This window comes from Musca autumnalis, unplaced genomic scaffold (assembly GCF_047663935.1).
Source record: "Musca autumnalis isolate F117 unplaced genomic scaffold, ASM4766393v1 scaffold_1, whole genome shotgun sequence".
Taxonomy (NCBI): domain Eukaryota; kingdom Metazoa; phylum Arthropoda; class Insecta; order Diptera; family Muscidae; genus Musca; species Musca autumnalis.
Window position 1 is genome coordinate 20,548,074 of NW_027411644.1, and position 21,236 is coordinate 20,569,309.

At 36.0% G+C, this 21,236-nt stretch overlaps 1 pseudogene; it reads left to right on the forward strand.

The window, feature by feature from the left end:
* The first annotated feature begins 11,432 nt into the window (after positions 1-11,432).
* On the forward strand, positions 11,433-13,427 carry LOC141394648 (UDP-glycosyltransferase UGT5-like; annotated as a pseudogene).
* Positions 13,428-21,236: the final 7,809 nt, after the last annotated feature.

Here is a 21,236-nt window from a genome sequence, read left to right on the forward strand (position 1 = left end):
ATTTTTGAGCTTAGTGTTTAAGCCTCCAACATTCTGATATAGAAAAGGCAAGTTAATATCTTCTAGTTTTTTGAACTCGACGATATAGCAACAGAGTTTGCAGTTAATTTCTCTCTAAATACAAACGATTACTTCAATGCGTTACAACCGGGATACATACAAACTTAATATACCCTCCATACTATGGCGGAGAGTATAACAAATGCGTATCAATGTTTTATAATTTTTGTTTAACTTCTACTGTAGGATAGTCAATCTTTTAAAAAATTCAGATAGCTCATTACACATTTTATGTTATGTTGTAATCAGAACATTCGTTACTGGAAATTCTAAAATTTTCTTCATAAAATATTAATTCCTTCAAAATGGACTTTAATTTATCCTACTAAAGAAACTGTAAATGAAAATCTCATTTTCACAAAAAATGCAAAACACACACATAACCGAAATCAAAATCCCCCTTAAATGACAACATTAGAATACGTAACAATCATGTTTTACTATACGACAACAACAAAAAGCAGCGAAAACAACAATAACGAAGAAAATAATCTAAAATTTTGCGTCCATTATTAGTAATAACAATAAATTTTAATGGACTTTCTTTCTGTCTTTTGCGTCTGTCTTCTATTCAACTACTTTTGGCAAATGTTCCTCTAGCTTAGAGTTTTGTTTGTTTGTTTGCGGCAAAATTGGAAGTTTGCTTCATTCAAACCCGAAAGGCGGAAACGCATCAAGTTTATATCTTCATTTTGTGCCAACAATTACAAGCGGAAATGGCATTGTAATATTTGAATAAACGACTATTTGTTCGTATGTCGAATTTCTTTACAGTTTTTTTTTTAGTTGAAGTAATTTTCACTTTTATTAGTATAAGGAGTATTATACACATACATATTAGAAGAAAAGCAACAACAACAAGAACTGATATGGACCCACCCCCTGATGTAAAGACACATCAACCGATACATAGATGAAAAGCTTTACAACTACTTAAGGGGACTCAATGTTTGTTCACAGTAATGTTAAATAGGGTTTTATTTCATAACCATTGTGTAAACACAATGCAATTTACTCAAAGAGAAGATGGAGAAAAACGAAGGCTACATAAATGATGCTAATGGGAAATTAAACAAGTAAAAGGTCGTTAAGTTCGGCCGGGGCGAACTTTTTATACCCTCCACCATAACTAAACTAACTATTCTGACACAATTTTAGCTGTAAAAAATTTCGACCACGGATTCTCCAAATGTCTAAATTAGTTCAGAAAATGTGTACAAACAAGTAAAAAGTATCAGTCGGCTTTGCCGACAGAGATATACCCTCAGCCTATATGAATCGAAACTTTGATCTACGTACAGAATTTTGTGGCTCTTTTTAAACATTTGAACTTGCCGACAAAAATGTGGATTAGGACAAAAGTTCAAAATGTTGCGGAGGAGGCACTTGAAGGGATGGACCGACATAGTCCATTATGGAAGGTGATCTTATTTTGGGGGTCATATCTTTTCGATTGATATAGCGCCCACTAGTCACTTTGGTGGGTGATAGTATAACTTTTGGATCAGTATGCCACGGAAAACATAATCTCGCTGTAAACGGGACTCAACGAACAGCATCGGAATACATTTCCCAGGGATCTTCGAACAGATCCTAAACTGCACTTAGACATAAATGTTGAACTTTTGTGGGGGAGGTACCCTAAGGAGAAGACCGATGTGGACCATTTTAGAAGTTAAACTAAATCTGGACAAAATATCAGGATATCCAAAGTTTGGACCAAATTGGTTGCCCCGTTAAAGATATATCGTGCATACCATTTTAGGGACATTTTTTAAATATTGAGGGCAGTACCGGAAATTGTGGACCGGTATTGCACATCTTCTAAATGAAAATAAGTTTGGACAAAATATGACGAACGCCAAATTTTGGACCAAATCGGCTGATCAGTTCGAGAGTTATCGTGCTCTCCAGCCACTATATATGGTGCCATAGGGGGTTTTTACACATTTCGGGGTGTTTTCTCAAGAAGTTTCTCAAGAAAAATTTTTACCGTCGTAATTGAGGAGCGAATACAAGTTGCTTCAACAAAAATCAAAGTGATTCGAGAGCAGGTCTTAAAGTGAACTTATCCGAAATTTTGTGTGGGAGGTACCAAAAGGAGGGGACAAATATAGTTCATATTCGAACCTGTTCTATATCTGGTAGATATATTAGGATGTGTTAAGTATGGACCAAAACGGTCATTCCCTTCAAGAGTTAACGTGCATACACTTTTTCCGAACATTTTTGAAATTTTGTGGGGGAGGTTCCTGATGGAGTGGACTGATATGGCTTATCTTCGAACAACCACTACACACGGTGTCATAGGGGTTTTTGCACATTTCAGGCTGTTTTCTTAGGAAGTATAGACTTGCTCCTGATAAAACTTACACCATCGTAAGGGGGGGGGGGGGGCAGTGAATAGAAGTTGCTACAACAAAAATCAAAGCGATTAGAGAGCAGGTCCTAAACTGAACTTTTCCGAAATTTTGTGTGGGAGGTACCCGAAGGAGTGAACCAATTGAGTCCATCTTGGAACCTCATATAAACCTGGTATAAATATCACTATATGCAAAGTACAAACCAAATCGGCTACTCCCTTCAAGAGTTATCGTGCTCACAAATTTTCCGAACATTTTCGAACTTTTATGGGGGAGGTACCGGAAGAAGTGGACCGATATAACCTATCTTCAAACTTAAACTAAGTTTCGACAAAATACTACGAAATTCAAATGTTGGACCGAATCAATTTATCATATCAAGAGTTATCATGCGCCCCAGCCAGCCAGACGGACGGATATTGCTAAATCGACTCCAAATTGTCTGAAGCTGATTTCGTCCAAACATACTTGGGTTCTAAAACCATTATTTCGATGAGGCACATTTTTGGTCGTATCAAAGTGTAAATACCCTCTTTAGCCTAAAGGCTGAGGGTATAAAAATATTACGAAGTTTTGAGGCCGTCTACGAAACCCTGTTTTTATACCCTCAGCCTTTAGTCTAAAGAGGGTATTTTCACTTTGATACGACCAAAAATGTGCCTCATCGAAATAATGGTTTTAGACCCCAAGTATGTTTGTACGATATCCGTTTCAGACAATTTTGAGTCGATCTAGCAATGTCCGTCTGTCTATCTGCCTGTCTGGCTGGCTGGTGTGCACGATAACTCTGGAACGGATCAATCGATTTGGTTCAAATTTTGGGTATCGAAATATTTTGTCCAGATTTGATTTAAGTTCGAAGATGGGCCATATCGGTCCACTCCTTCAGGTACCTCCCCCACAAAAGTTCAAAAATGTTGGGAAAAATTGTCCGGACGATAACTCTTGAAGGGAGTAACCGAATTAGTCCATACTTTGCATATCGTGACATTTCTACCAGACATATATAAGGTTCCAATATGGACCCTATTGGTCCACTCTTTTGGGTACCTCCCACACAAAATTTAGCTTAAGTGCAGTTTAAGGCCAGCTCTAGAATCGCTTTGATTTTTGTTGCAGCCACTTGTATTCACTACCCCTATTACGATAATATAATTTTTATCAGGAGCAAGTCCATACTTCCTCAGAAATCAGCACAAAAACTGCAAACAACCCATATAATACCATGTGTTGTAGTTGGAGCGCACGATAACTCTCGAACGGATCAACATATTTGGTTCAAACTTTGGGTCTTTCAATATTTTGCCCATACTTAGTTTAAGTTCGAAGATAGACCATATCGGTCCACTCCTTCCGGTACCTCCCCCACAAAGGTTCAAAATTTTTCGCCAAGATTGTGGGCATGATAACTCTAGGAGGGAGTAACCGAATTGAGCCAAACTTTGCTATTGGTAATATTACTTTCAGGCATATATCGGGTTCTAATATGGACTATATCGGTCGACTCATTTGGGTACCTCCCACACAAAATTTGGAATAATTATAGTTTAACAACTCCTCTCTGATCTTATTAATTTGTGATGCAGCAGGTTCCACCTGCGGCCCCTGTTACGACGTTGTAATTTTTTTTCGTGGGCAAGTCCATACTTCCTGAGATAATGACCGAAAAATGTCCAGAAAATCCTACCCGCGCCACCTAAACTGGCTAATGTGTAAAATAACCCTTTAAGAGAGAAATCGATTTAGCTCAAACTTTGTAAATTGAAAAGTAAAATTTTAATATATTTAAATTCAGAAAATTAAGTACAACAACATTTTTAAAGAAAATACCCATAGACTAATAAAGAAAAAAATATTTCCTACAGATTTGTATTAGGTCCGAATATGTACTACATCGGATCACTCCTACGGGTACACCCTACCCAAAGTTTGGAAGAAATGCACTCGTCTTGGATCATTCTGAATTTTGTTGCAACATGTAGTTTTTTGCGGCCCTTTCCATCCTGGAAAAATTTCCCAACAGCTAAAAAACCTGCAGAAATATTGTGTTAACTTTTTTTCTTCGGGTACGTGGCTGAGGATATATCTCTGTCAGCTCAGCTGACTGATACTTTCTTACTTGTTATTAAAGCATTTTGGGGTGCCAACTCTAGCTCGAAACTAATAAACCAATTGTCATATATTTTTGTGACCGATTTCGAGAAAAACACAGTTTATATGCTGCATACAAAATAAAATAAATTGTTCCTTCCAACTCTCATACTAAGGCAATATTGTTCTGATCCACTAAAAAATTTTACCACATATTCTACGCTATTTATTCTTTGTAATTTTTTCTGAAATTTTTAAGTAGGGATCACTCCTTAAACTAAAATTCAGCGCTCACATTTTGAACTTTGGTGTGGAGTGGATAATTTTATTGAAATATTTGAGATATATTGTGTACACCACTCAGCACGTAAGCAGATAAATGTTTTCTGGAACTGAAAAATTAGCACACGATGAGATTTCATGCATGAAAATATTCTACAAAAATTTTGCTAAGAAAATTTTCGATATTGTCATGTTTTCGTTGTCCTTTATCACTTTTATCCGATCCTTTCTCATGAAAACTCTATGATTATGTATTTCATTGAATTTCGTATATGCTATTGCTTGTGTAGAAAACTCGGGTACACATGAACTATATCTGTTCCTGGCGGACAGATCTGGTTATTTGAATGTCTACATCTAAAGCAGCGACGACCACAGAAATACAGCCAAAGCGAAGACATGTATGAACGTATGAGTGAAAAAAACAACAACCTCATTATGTTTTTGTTTTTTTTTCATTCATTTACACTGTACGTGAGAGAGAGAAGCAAATGCAAAAACAACTCAGTGAGCGCCCTCACTATACGGTTTAAGCAAAGAAGCACGACCCTGATCTAAAGCCCTCATTGAATATATAATGAATCCTAGAAGAAAGATTCGCCGTTTGTCACACTTCTGAGTTATGGCGGGCTGAATCAGTCGTTGAACAACAGCGAATTTATGATGACCTAATTCAGAAGCGTAACCATCCGAATCTATATATATAAAAGAGTAGTGAGGTGAGTGACTGACTGAATGCCTGACTGACTGATTGACTGACTGATTCATCAGCGCCCAGACGAAACCGCTGAAGCTTGAAAGTTGAAATTTTGGGTGTAGGTTACTGTTGGTGTGTAGGGGTGAGATAAGGCTGGGTTTTTGGAAATTCGACCTAGAAGTGTACGAAAAGTACTAAAAGGTACTAAATATGGTACCCTTTGTATTAGGCAAACGGTAAGAGCTAGAATTCTGAAATTTGGAATGAGGGTAACTGATGGAGAGCTAGAAATATGTACCAAAGGGTTTTTGGAAATTCGAACTATAAGTGTACGAAAAGTACAAAAGGGTACTAAATTTAGTACTATTGAGATTTGGGTGAACAGATAGAGCAGGAATCCTGAAAAATTTTTGGAAATTCGAACTATAAGGGTACGAAAAGTACTAAATGGTACTAAATTTAGTACAATTTGGATTTCGGTAAGCGGATAGAGATGGAATCCTGAAATTTGATATGAGAGTCGCTGATGAAGAATAACGATGAAAGGTTTTTGGAAATTCGAACTATAAGGGTACGAAAAGTACTAAATGGTACTAAATTTAGTACAATTTGGACTTGGGTGAACGGATAGAGCTGGATTCCTGAAATTTGAAATGGAGTTAATAATGGAGAGTAACAAAGAAAGGTTTTTGGAAATTCTACCTATTAGTGTACGAAAAGTACTAAATGGTACTCAATTTAGTACTATTTGGATTTATGTAAACAGATAGAGCTGCAATCTTGAAATTTGGAACGAGGGTCACTGATGAAGAGAAGCGATGAAAGGTTTTTGGAAATTCGAATTATAAGGGTACGAAAAGTACTAAAGGTATTAAATTTAGTACAATTTGGATTTCGGTGAACGGATTGAGCTGGAATCCTGAAATTTTGAATGAGGGCCACTGATGGAGAGTAACAAAGAAAAGGTTTTGGAAATTCGAACTGTATGTGCACGAAAAGTACTAAATTTAGTACAATTTGGGTGAATGGATAGAGGTGGAATCCTGAAATTTGAAATGAGAGTCGCTGATGAAGAATAGCGATGAAAGGTTTTTGGAAATTCGAAGTATAAGGGTACGAAAAGTACTAAATGGTACTAAATTTAGTACAATTTGGATTTGGGTGAACGGATAGAGCAGGAATACTGAAATTTGGAATGAAGGTCACTGATGAAAAGTAACAATCAAAGGTTTTTGTAAAGTCTACCTATTAGGGTACGAAAAGTACTAAATGGTACTAAATTTAGTACAATTTGGATTTGGGTGAACGGATTGAGCTGGAATCCTAAAATTTGGAATAAGGGTCACTGGTGGAGAGTAACAAAGAAAAGTTTTTGGAAATTCGAACTGTGAGTGCACAAAAAGTACTAAATTTAGTAAAATTTGGATTTGGGTGAACGGATAGAGCTGGAATACTGAAATTTGGAATGAGGGTTCACTGATGGAGATTAACAAAAGTACTAAATGGTACTAAATTTAGTAGAATTTGGATTCGGGTGAACGGATAGAGCTGGAATCCTGAAATTTTGAATGAGGGTCACTGATGAAGAGTAACGACGAAAAATTTTTGGAAATTCGAACTGTAAGTGCAAGAAATGTACTAAATTTAGTACAATTTTGATTTGTTTGAACGGATTGAGCTGGAATCCTGAAATTTGGAATGAGGGGTCACTGATGGAGATTAACAAAAGTACTAAATGTTACTAAATTTAGTACAATTTGGATTCGGGTGAACGTATAGAGCTGGAATCCTGAAATTTGGAATGAGGGGTCACTGATGGAGAGTAACAAAGAAAGGTTTTTGGAAATTCGAACTATAAGCGTACGAAAAGTACTAAATGGTACTAAATTTAGTACAATTTGGATTTGGGTGAACGGATAGTACAGGAATCTTGGAATTTTGAATAAGGGTCACTGATGGAGAGTAACAAAGACAGGTTTTTGGAAATTCGAACTAAAAGTGTACGAAAACTACTAAATATAGTACAATTTGGATTTGAATTAACGAATAGTGCTGAAATTTGGAATAAGGGTCACTGATAAAGAGTAAGAAAGGTGTACCAAAGGTCGAAAAGTCCTAAATGGTAGTGAGTGAAACTTGGAATTAAGATTACTGTTAGAATTAGAATTGAGATATGGAGGTAACTTTAAAAATCATACTAATGTGCACGAAGCAGTACTAAATGGTACTAAATTCGATACAATTTGTATTTGCGTGAACAGGTTATTTTTGGAGTGTAGGATTGCGGTTACTTTGGAAATTCGTACTTATGAAGAAGTGATAAATGAAAGTACATTGGCCATAATTTGGATTTAGGTGAACGAAGTGAGTTATGCAAATAGTTTTTGGAAAGTCGTGTACGATAAGTGGCGAATGGTACAAAATTTGGTACCTTTTGGTATTTGCTATATGGTACAAAATTTTGTACAATTTCCGATTTTGTAAATGCGTAGAACTGGAATTTTTAATTTTGAAATCCGGTATTAGATTAGCAATTGTTGTTTAGAGTGGAGGTAGGGATGAAGTTTTGAAAATTCACACTTATTTATACAAAAAGTACTAAATAGTAATATAATTGCTTTCAGCGGAACATATAAAGCTGAAAAGTGAACTGCGGTCGGGATATATGTTGTTGAAACCTTTAATTATGTGTACGAAAAGTTTGGTAACAAGTTGTTACCAAAACCATTTTGGTATTGTGTAAACGGTTAAAGTGAGAAATACCTACTATAGGTGAACAAAAAGTACTAAATGGTACTAAATTCGGTGTTGGGTGTAGGAACAAAGCTTGGATTATATAATTTGGACAAAAAATACGAAATGGAATAATATTTGTTATGAAGATCACTCTGAACTTCGAGATAAAGTTCGGAGTTTGGTTGGAAAATGTGCATAAAATCTTCAAAATGCTCTAAGTCTTCAAAATACCTCTTCTAATAAAAGTGGATTGAAGTAGACATTTTTTAAATAAAGATTTTATATCCTCTGAGTATACAAGGTCCAAATGTAAAGAAAATTGGAGAGTATAGATTTGTTCTATTTTTAAAAAAAACACTAAAGGTCTCGGCACATACGGCGCGTTGAGCGTTGCGTTACAACAACCACATGAAAACTTCAAGAACAAACTTGGCTTCACTTACACATTTTTCATGTGATTGTTGTTTTCAACGCGCAACGCGTCGCACAACGGACCGTATGTATTTTACCCATAAGTCGTGGGGTACCGTTATATGGGGATATATTTCGAAAATTTTACGAACCTATTCGGGTACTTGGCGAAACCGCTGAAGCTAGAACCTTGAATTCTGAATGTGCGTTATTGTTGTTGTGAAGGGGTGAGATAAAGTTTAGTGTTTGGAAATTCGTATTGGGAGGGAATGCTGTGCAAGTGAAGGATTAAAACCAGAAGTCAAGTCTGAAATTTGCAATATGAGTCGCTGTTGGTGTATGTCTGTGATATGAGGTCGTAGTTCGTAGTCGTAGGGGTGCGATACGGCAGATATGTTTTTTTGGAATTAAAGGAATTAAATCGATTAAATGTTGGTATTTAAAATAGGTTTTAATACAACAGAATGGTCAGTGTTCACCGCTTCCACATTAAATATTGTTCATATATATTTTATGCCCTTTCCGCATACGAAGTAGCGGGTATTTGCTAGTTTTATCTATAGTAAGTAGATTATGCGAATTTTACCGAAATTCATAAAAGTACCTTTTTTTTCAGAAAGTATCGGGTAAAACTAATAAAGGACAATGAAAACGTTACAATACACTGTGCGACACGAAAATTATTAATCGCGGTTATGGGGCCCCAAAGACCTGAGGCCTTGATCAAAAGCTATCATTTTGTCAGGCACATATCTTCTAAACCGCTAAGAATTTGGGTTTACTCGTTAAAGAAAAATTGTAGCTCTCGTCTTAAGGAATAATAACTGTGAACACATAAAATCCATTCAACCTCACCTTCAAGGCCAAAATCGTCAAAGTCAAATTTCCCTTTTAATTTTTTCTCGGATTTTATTCTATAGATATCAAACCGATCAACATTGAAGCAAACAACCAACTAGAAAAATTTACCTTTGATCTTAGTAAACAACTCTGTAGAACATACGAACTCTGTAGAAACGGTTTCTAATGGTCAAAATAGCAAATCAAATGCGATTTTTATCCTCTTTTCTCGGTTCTTGTTCCGTTCAAAAACTTTTGAAAATATTCGATTTTTATACTTTTTTCTCCGATTCCGGTCCACAGATACCGAACAGATCTGTGTGTGGTTCGTATGTTCTAGAAAGTTGTTTACTAAGATCTTAGGTAAATTTTTCTAGTTGGTTGTTTGCTTAAATGTTGATCGGTTTGATATCTGTAGACTTTAATTCGAGAACAAATTAAAAGGGAAATTTGACCTTGACAATTTCGACTTTGAAGGTGAGATTGAATGAATTTTATGTGTTCACAATTAGTACTCTTTAAGACGAGAGCTACAACTTTTCTTCTACGAGTAATCCCAAATTCTTAGCGGTTAAGAAGATATGTGCCTGACAAAATGATACCTTTTGACATCAAGGCCTCAGGTCTCAAGATGAGAATACCAATAGACCTTTGTGAGAAGACCAGTAGGACTTCTGACGAAAGAGGTTAAAGGTCCGATCTTAAATCCATTGTCATAAAACTTTACTTTTGTTTGCAAAAATGTAAAGAATCAATTGGATCAACAAAATAGGGATGAATAGACTACACTTCAGAGGATAGTAAATATCCTGTGAATTGTCCTTTAACTTAGTATAAAATACCATTTGCATATATGTTTTCTTATATCTTTCTTTCTTTTAAAATAAATAATGATTTGAAAAAAAAAATGTTCTTGTTCCAAATTTAATGTTATATTTCTAGAAAAAATTTCGCTCGGAGTCGGGTCGTGTTATTTTTTTCGACTCAGACTCCGACTCCAGGAAAATTGCTCGACTCCGACTCCGAAACCCTGATAATTACATAGAAATAGTTTTGGCCAGGAAAATGGGATTTCTGACTATATTGGTTTGTAGAGCAATGTCCGAATTATCTATTTTCAAGTGGAACATTTTTCTAATATCCCTTTTAGATATCCATTTGTGTCTGAACTGGCATCCCTTGCTGTATGCATCATTAAAAGCCAGAAACAATTTTTGTTGTAAAATTTTAGCGGAGTGGCTTCGATAGTTTTTTTTTACACATTATCTTTGTTGTAAATATAGAGAGAACAAAAAATAAGACTAATAAGAGAGAGAGAGAGAGAAGGTGTAAATGATTAATATATGACAAACTGTGGATATTGGTTATATCCATAAATTGCAATATGCATTTGATTTTAAATAACTTTACACTAAATCTCGAATAAACTGATAATATTTTAGTAAACATTCTCTGGTCCAATGAGAAAATCTAATATAAATTTTGAAAAGTTTTTTTAAATACCTGCTATTGATACCAAAAAAGAACCACTCAGGCAATTGAAAATGACAATGATATTTTTACTATTGTCCATTAATTTGTCAAATTGTTTTTTTTTTTTTTTTTTAAAGAGGTCACTATGTTTGAACTGAACTTTATTGAATTGTCCTAAGGTGTTCACTTAATTAAGTCATTTATTTTTTTTTTCAAAATTGATTTAATCACCTTCATGTTGAGATAGATACAATTGTGTAAAACGCACAACAAGTATTTGCGTTTGTTTTTTTGTTGCGGCAATTTGTCTCTCAATTGCCGGTCTGTCTGTTTGTCTGTCACCCGGCATACATGCAAACCGATCATTTTCTGTTTACATTCTGTAAAAAGTTGCTCACACAAAATTCGCATGATAAAACTGGACGTGGGCAGCGGTAGTGGTATGAAGGAAGGCCTCTTACAATGGATACGACAATAGTTTACCTTCCATGACAACTAGTTCTCAACAAGAGTTCGTGTTCATCGGACGTCTTGCAAGTGAAATTTGCGCCACAAGTTTAGTATCGGTAACGATAGCTGGGATTCGCGTTAATCATGCGTTTCTGGAATGAACAAATATTGCAGCTATTTATCGCTTGTGTAAGCATTTTAAATGCCGTTCATGGCTACAAGTACTTGGGCGTATTGCATTTTAGTTCTAAATCGCATTTTATTGTGGGCTCCGCATTGTTTAAGGACTTGGCCGAAAAGGGTCATGAAGTAACCGTTATTAGTCCATTTCCACAAAAGAAACCCATTAAGAATTACTACGATGTTCCGGTACCATCGGTATTGAAAATTATGGAAAGTAAGTGTGAACGGATTTTGGGGGAAATTTTCCTTTTTTTATTTAACAAATTTTTGATTTATTTCAGAGGAAACTAATACCTTGTTGGAGACCACCGAACGCAGTCTTGTGGAAAATATTGTGTAATTTCATAAAACTGGTGTAGAGGTAACCGAGGCAGTGCTCAATGAGCCTGCTGTTAAAAAACTAATGGCCAGCAATCAAACATTTGATGCTGTTATTTGTGAGGTGTTCCTTTCGGAGGCTTTGTATGGATTGAGTGAACACTTTAAGGCCCCCTTGATTGGTTTGGGCACCTTTGGTGCTATTTCATGGAACACAGATATGGTAGGCAATTTTTGGAACAGCTAAAACATCCCTTAAAATATAACATATGTACCTCTTTTTCAGATTGGTTCACCCTCACCCCCCTCATATGTGGCCAACACATTTCTACCCTTTACCGATCACATGACATTGGGCCAGAGAATTATTAACATGGCCATGCTTACCTTTGAGCGTTTGTTTTTGGATTTATATTATCTACCAAAACAGGACGAAGTGTTTCGCAAATATTTCCCGCATTCGGAAAGATCCATGTATGAGATTCGCCGCAATGCCGCATTGGTCCTGCTGAACAGCCATGTTTCCCTCAGCTTTCCACGGCCCTATATGCCCAATCAAATTGAGGTTGGCGGCATGCACATAAATCGCAAACGAACTCCACTGCCTCAAGATATAGAAAAATTCATAAATGAATCACAACATGGCGTGATCTATTTCTCCATGGGTTCCAATATCAAGTCGGCCAATTTACCTCTAGAAAAAAGACAAGAGATATTGAAAGCTTTGAAATCTCTTAAGCAACGTGTTTTGTGGAAATTTGAAGACCCCAACTTGGAGGGTAAACCCGATAATGTTTTCATCAGTGATTGGTTTCCTCAGGATGACATATTGGCCCATGAAAATGTAAAGGTTTTCATTACTCATGGCGGCCTGCTAAGCACCACCGAAAGCATATATCATGGCAAACCATTTATTGGCATACCCGTATTTGGTGATCAGTTTTTGAACATGGCCAAAGCTGTGGCAAATGGTTATGGCATAATGTTGGACTACAAGAATATAACAGCCAGTGCTCTGCAGCAAGCAGTTGAGACTATGATCGGTGATCCAAATTACTCAAAACTTGTGAAGGCAATGACAGAACGTTACAGAGATCAACCCATGGAACCACTGGCGACGGCAATTTATTGGGTGGAGCATGTGGCACGCCACAAGGGTGCCAAATATTTACATTGTGCCGGTTTGGATTTGAATTTCATTCAATATCACAGCATTGATGTCATTTTGATATTGTATGGTGGTGCGTTGTTTGTTGTGGGGGTTCTGCTGTGGCTGCTAAAATGTTTGCTGGGTTGTTTGTTGGGACGTAAGGCAGATGTGAAGAAAGGTCAGAAACAAAAGAAACATTAGTGTTCGTTTACAAATTTCAGTAGCTATGTTTTAAGTGTTCAATTGTAAATAATTATAGTCGTTGGATGTTATTAAATACGAGTTTTCTAATTATTATTTGTTTTTAATGAAGACATGACGCGCTGTACTTTGAACTATTTAATTAAATAATAAAACTTTTTTTATCCAATTATTTAAATTTTTTTTAATAAATTAACAATGTTGTTTCAAAAAGTATACATCATGGTGACCTATGGCGTGGGAAATACGAGTAATGATCACGAAGTTCAACATTGTGCTTGATATAGGATGTCTTTTGTCACAAATGGTTGAATTTCCACCACAGTTCCAGGTTTTTATAAGTTTGATCTGAGAAGATAATATTGAATTATTCAATTTTATTGTCGTATTAAGTTCGACACAGCGATTTAGAATCGAACGGATGGAGATTAGGCCGGGGCGATTTGTATGGAAGGAAAAAAGTGTTAGCGGGCGCCTGGATTTTCTGATTCTTGGGATTGTACTGAGCAAAAAAGATCGATCCAACACAAAGACAAAAATTGTAGCCAAGACAATAATTAAGAACTCTCTGGTACATCGCAAAATCATTGGAACGCTCCTTTAGGTAGTTATGGCCTCGAGAAGGTGCAAATTTTTCGGAAATTATCGATTAATGACACTGTGCTACAAACTGGGACTCAAAAAAAAGTTGACATCACTCTTTCTATCGGTAGAACGTTACGACTACTCTTAATTGGTCGCTAACTTACCGAATAATATCGTTAAATACCGACAAGTTTGGACGGTTACTCCGTTTACTATGCGCAACGATAGTGCTCATGTTCAAACTTAAACTAAGTTTGGACAAATTATTACGAAGGCCAAATTTTGTACCGAATCGGATGATCCGTTCGAGAGATATCGTGCGCTCCAATCACTACTCATGGTGCCATAAGGGTTTTTACAGCTTTCGGGCTATTTGCTCAGGAAGTATGGACTTGTCTCAGAAAAAAATTGTGCCATTGTAATGGGGTCAGCGAATACAAGTTGTTACAAACAAGTTCAAAGCGATTCGAGAGAACTTCCTAAACGGAACTTTTCCGAAACTGTGTGTGGGTACCTCCCACACTCCTCCCGAAGGAGTGGATAGAGTCCATATCGGAACCTCTTGTGTGTCTGTTAGTAATTTCACATTATGGAAAGTATATACCAAATCGGTTTCTTACAAGTAGTTTCGAAAACTTTTAAACTTTTGTGGGTCAGGTACCTGAAGGAGTTGACCGATATAGATCAGCTTCGAACTTAAACTAAGTTTGGACAAAATATTACGAAGGGCAAAGTTTGGAACATATCGGTTCATCCGTTCGATAGTTGTCGTGCGCACAAACCAACCAGACAGACGGACGGACATAGATAAATCGACTCCAAATTCCGTTTCAGACAATTTGGAGTTGATTTAGCTATGTCGTATGAACCTATTTGTTTCTTACAAACAAACGTGGGGTCTAAAACCAGGCACATTTTGCTCGTATAACCTCGTTAGCATAAATGCTGAGGGTATACAAATAAACAATGATGATGATGGTGATTGTGATTGTGTGAGAATCTCTTCAGCTTTCCTTTTTCATATGCAAAAAATCTTCGATCATTCAGGTCAACTCCAACGAGAAATAAATAAAAAGATTTGACAACACTGTTGTTATCGGTAGGACTTAGCGACAACTTTCGTTTATTTTCCAAATAAAAATCATCTCGTTTTGAGTGAAATCTGACAATTTTGCAAAAAGTGGTTTTTGATTTTTTTATTAATATTTTCTTTATTCAATTTTACAATTTTACATTATGTTGTCCCAGCGCCTTGAAGGCTTTGTAGGGACGAATTACGAAAAATATATATATGATATATTTCAAAAGGACGTACTTTATTCTACAAGTATATTAAGTGAATTACATCAGAAACACTCCTATATCACTTAATAAAAGTGATTTAATTTTTCGTTTAAAGGATGATATTCTGGGCAGATTCTTTATCTCGTTTGGAATACGATTAAATTCTATACATCCGTTATGCTCAATCCTCTGTTTTGTTATTTCCAAACGGCATCTTTGTACTCTCAGATTTGAATTTTGTCTCGTATTGACTACGGTTTGATTAACTTCAAAATTTATTGTGCGAGGTCCAATATTGTGGATGGCTTTAAATATGTAAGTAAGCAGTTGATACTTGTATATTCCACTCAGCGGTAAAATATTTTTAGCTACGTTGTTGTATAGTTCAAAAGTAGGATACAATATTGGTAAATTAAATACTACTTTCAGCGCTTTATTCTGCATTTTTTGGAGTGATTTTAAATATTTGGTGTTTCTGTGAGCATATACCATCGCCAAATAAGTAAAATGGCTTTGAATTAGGGAATTATATAATAACAGTTTTGTTTTCATATTGAATATATTTTTAAATTTATACAACATACCAATGACATAAGTACAATGTACGTCGTACATACATACGTTTTGCTGTATTGTTGCCGCTTAGAAAAACATTTTAGCATATATTCAGATTTTGAATAACGGTTTCGGAGATATCTTGGGTTGAAAAAGTCGAATTCTGTAAAAACTACGTGCAAAGAAACACTAATAACTTTTTATACCCTACACCACTATGTGGTAAGGGGTATTATGTGTTAGTGCATTTGTATGTAACATACAAAAGGAAGCGAGATAGACCCATAGTTCCTTCTAGGGATATACATAGAATCACTTTCTGAGTCGATTTATGCATGTCCATCCGTCCGTCCGTCCGTCCGTTCGCAACATACAGGTTGCATTTGTTGACCGATTTCGCTGAAAATTGGGGAATACCATTTTTTAGCCATCGGAAGATCAAGTTCGAAGATGGGATATATCGGTCCACGTTTTGGTATATCCCCCATATAACGGTACCCCCCGATTAACGGTATTTTGACGTTTTCAGCTACATTTTCAGACCGATTTGGCTATAATTTGACATTTAGGGTTCTTAAGTGTCAATAAACATATATAACAAAACTTGTGGACATAGGTCCACGTTTTGGTATAGCCCCCATATAACGGTACCCCCCGATTTGCGGTATTTTGACGTTTTTAGCTACATTTTCAGACCGATTTAGCTATAACTTGACATTTAGGGTTCTTATGTATCAATAAACTTATATAACAAAAGTTGTGGACGTAGGTCCACGTTTTGGTATAGCCCCCATATAACGGTACCCCCCAATTTACGGTATTTTGAAGTTTTTAGCTACATTTTCAGACCGATGTAGCTATAATTTAACATTTAGGGTTCTTAAGTGTCTATAAACATATATAACAAAACTTGTGGACATAGGTCCACGTTTTGGTATAGCCCCCATATAACGGTACCCCCCGATTTGCGGTATTTTGACGTTTTTAGCTACATTTTCAGACCGATTTAGCTATAACTTGATATTTAGGGTTCTTATGTATCAATAAACTTATATAACAAAAGTTGTGGACATAGGTCCCCGTTTTGGTATAGCCCCCATATAACGGTGCCCTCCGATTTACGGTGTTTTGATGTTTTTAGCTACATTTTCAGACCGATATAGCTATAATTTGACATTTAGGGTTCTTAAGTGACAATAAACTTATATAACAAAAGTTGTGGACATAGGTCCACGTTTTGGTATAGCCCCCATATAACGGTACCCTCCGATTTGCGGTATTTTGACGTTTTTAGCTACATTTTCAGACCGATGTAGCTATAATTTAACATTTAGGGTTCTTAAGTGTCAATAAACTTACATAACAAAAGTTGTGGACATAGGTCTCCGTTTTGGTATAGCCCTCATATAACGGTGCCCCCCGATTTACGGTCTTTTGATGTTTTTAGCTACATTTTCAGACCGAATATAACAAAAGTTGTGGACATAGGTCCACGTTTTGATATAGCCCCCATATAACGGTACCCTCCGATTTGCGGTATTTTGACATTTTTAGCTACATTTTCAGACCGATGTAGCTATAATTTGACATTTAGGGTTCTTAAATGTCAATAAACTTATATAACAAAAGTTGTGGACATAGGTCCACGTTTCGGTATAGCCCCCATATAACGGTACCCCCCGATTTACGGTATTTTGACACTTTTAGCTACATTTTCAGAGCGATTTAGCTATAAGTTGACATTTAAAGTTCTTAAATGTCAACAAACTTATATGACAAAACTTGTGGACATAGGTCCAAGTTTTGGTATAACCCCCATATAACGGTTCATTTAAGTTCATATTTTCGTATAGCCCAGATACCTCCGAACTAGCTGTTAATGACATTTGAAGTTCCCACGTTATGTACCGATTTTCTATATGTTGAAGATTCTAGCTAAATTTGTTAACCGATGCTTTTTTGTTAATGCTTTTTTACTTGTTTAATATTGGTTCTGTATTTTTATCAATTTTCGCGATTAAATATTTAAAATCAATTTTTATCAATGATTGTAGTCTTCGATTTTCTTGAAATAAAAATTAAAAATTAAGTCCTATTTGGTATTGGGATTCGAATAATTTCTATTTTTTCTAAATTTTTTAATATTTGTTAAAACAACTTTTCCTTTATATCAGTGCGAAACATTTGTTATTTTACAATTAATTATTCGCATTGGAATTGTTCTTGTCAAAAATATTCCACATTTCAAAATATAATATTTAATAATTGTCTCAAAAAATACACCTTACATTTTACAAGTATAAACAGCCCAAAAACTTTCATTAAAAAAGAAAACTTTCATCATTCCATTTATATTCATACCCTCCAACATATAATGGAGGTCATATCAGTTCTGTCGATTCTTTTGTAACAACTTAAATTTGGCCGTATTTTGATAGATAACACTGTGAAATTTGATACAGAATTAAAGTATAATATACATATATTATATGATTCATATTATATGCTTCATTCGAGTAGAACGTTGCCAATGACGTATTTTAAACATATGATTTTTGGCACATTTTCAAAGTTTTGTGGTTTCCCGGTTGCAAAGTGTACACAAAGTTCTGTTCAACTACTTTTTTGGGAGTCATAAGTGATAACCATATCTTGATTTAAGGAATTATACATAACTTTTGTTGCACTCAAGTGGACTAAAGCATTTTCTTCATTTCGTACTTTCGAAAAGAAGTTTCATCAGCCGCTTTTTTTTAGTTGCAAGATAGTATTCTTAAACATCAGACATGACCATCATGTCTGTTTTTGTAACAACAGCAGAGTTGTTTACTTTGTTTCTATACATATACAGTGAGCGTCAAAATGAAGTTTACACATATCAAAGATTTTTTTGATTGCATTTTTACACCGACATAGAGATATTATAAGTATAAGATATAAGCTTTGTTCCTTCGCTTTTGTTAATAGTAAAAGTAGCAAAAGAGAGAACTGTCAAATTTGCTCTCATTTAACAAGTTTTCCACAGGAGTAAAGGAACGGAAAAATAAATAAAAATGGTAAAAGTGGTAAAACTTTAACGTAAAGGAACAAAGCTATAATTATAAGTATTTAGTGGTGAATAAAAATCTAAAAAATATTAGGCCATCCCAACGTTTCATTAGGGAATAAATGAAGATTGTCAAAATAACCCAACATTTGATGCGTCAAAATAAATATTTACACTTTTACAAATCGTAGGCATTTTTTTATTTCTTTAACAAGAATTAAGGGATATTTTGGCTTTTGAACTTATTTTCATCATATTCGAGCCGCCAAGAGGGTTTGTTTGGTCTAAACAGCTTCCATGTGGCTGAAGCCAGCTTGCTCTTCTTGTAGTGATTGTTCGACACACTCCAACCTGTTAATTATTATAATTGCCAGTATTTTATATATTGTGTTCAGCAGCGTAATAATCATCCAGTTATAGCAATCCTTGAGGTCATTTTTCATTGGCAGTTTTACTATGGTTCCTTTTGTCCACGCTTCTGGTAGCTGTTCTAATAACCAAGCTTTCTGTAGGTGCGGCGCTAGTATTTCTGCCGATGCTTGAGAGTTCGTTTGTAGGAATTCAGGTGGAATGCCGTCTTCTCCTGGAGCTTTGTTTGTTTTCAGTTTATCGATTGCCTTTTTATTTCAGTTATGTTCGGTTCTTCAACGTTTATGTTATGGTTTATTGATTCATTTTCGCGGTTGTTCAAATTTATGTTCTCATCTTCAGCATAGCTTACGTTGCTTATCGATTCGAAGTGTTGTCTCCATCTGCGGGTTTGCTCTTCTGCTGTTGTTAGCAGTCGTCCCATTTCGTCTTTTATAATCTGGTTTTTGTACATATTTTGGTTTGCTATTTGTCCAATTATTTGGTGAAGCTCTCTCATATTATTCGCTCCTGCTGCAGCCTCCGCTTCGTTTGCCAAGTTTCGTAGATATCTTCTTTTATTGGCTCTTGCTGATCTCTTTACGGCTTTCGCAGTCTCTTTGTATTGTGGTCTAAAGTCCGCATTATAATTCTGCAGTCTTTTTATGCGGTTTCTTTGTTTCCTCCTTTCATATTGCCTGCATCCAATTTTAGTGTTTCCTATCTCGCGTAACATATTGCACGTATACGTGTCGTCGGTTCCTGGTAGGCAATTTCTTAGAGTGTTTCCAATTTCTTACTTTATTGCACTTTAACTTAGATGTATTGAGACATTTACACGTTTTTGCCATATTTTTATGTTTTATATTTTTTAATTTGATTTTTATAGATGCGACAACTAACTCATGATCGCTGTCGATATCAGCTCCCCGTTTTGAGCGAACGTCCTGCAATGAACCTCTCCATTTTCGGCCAATGCATATATGGTCTATTTGGTTCCTGGTTATACCGTTTGGCGATGTCTATGAATATTTGTGTATGTTTTTATGTGGGAACAATGAGCAACCGATGACCAAGTCAAAAGTTTGAAAGACTTCAATAAAACGTTCAACGTTGTTGTTTTTTGACCCCATTGCATGTTTTTCCATAATATGGCTCAAACCATCATTGCTGCTACCAATTTTTGCATTTAGGTCCCCCATAAGGATAGGTATATCCCTCTTCGGAACGCTATGTAGTGTTGCCGTAAGTTGACTGTAAAATTCGTCTTTAACTGCATCGTCTGCGTCTTTGCAACATTTTTTGCAATTAAGAATCCTACTCCGCTTTCACACCAATTCTCGTTGCCGCTATGTAAAATAGTATTACCCTCTGAGGATGTTGTTTTATTACTATTGCACCATCTTATCTCACTGATGCCTAGAATGGCTATATTAAATCTTTCTATTTGATACTCGAGTTGGGCCAAGCGCGCTGTGTCCCTAAGCGTTCTTACGTTTCATTGTCCGATTCTAATCCGATTTCGTGTGCCAATAGTCGTCAACGTGGGGATATTGTTATCATTTTCGTTTCTTGTAGATGTTTCGTTAATCAGGTTTGGTTTCGGATAAGCAGGTGATTGGCCTGTTTCATACTATGATGGTGCTGGGGCTGCCAGCTTTTAGACGCCATCCCGTCTAGGTTTAGATACACGTTTATATAGCGAACCGCTTGCTTCAAGACCGTCATCCGCTCTCCGCTGTTCAGTCGCCGTTTTTCAATTTCTGACACGCCGACCGATATCCAGTGGTAACCATACCAGCTGATCCAGCTTCTGCTCACCAAAGGTACTAAGGGACCAGCTGCCGTCCCTTAGGCTAGTTTTTGATCACCCCCGAGTATTTTATTTCCCCGGTACCCGCCTTATTACTGAGATAAGATGAGCTTCCCCAATTCGTCAGATGGGAGGGTCCCGATGAAGGAACTAGCAATCCCCACACTATACGTATAAGATATAAACGTAACTTTTTAAAGTATATAATGGTGAATTAAAATCCACAAAATATTAGGCCCTCCCAACATTTCATTAGGGAATAAATAAAAAACAAGTAAAAAAGTATCAGTCGGCTTGACCGACAGACAAATGCCCACAGCCTCAGACCTAAAGAAAAGAAGTAACACACA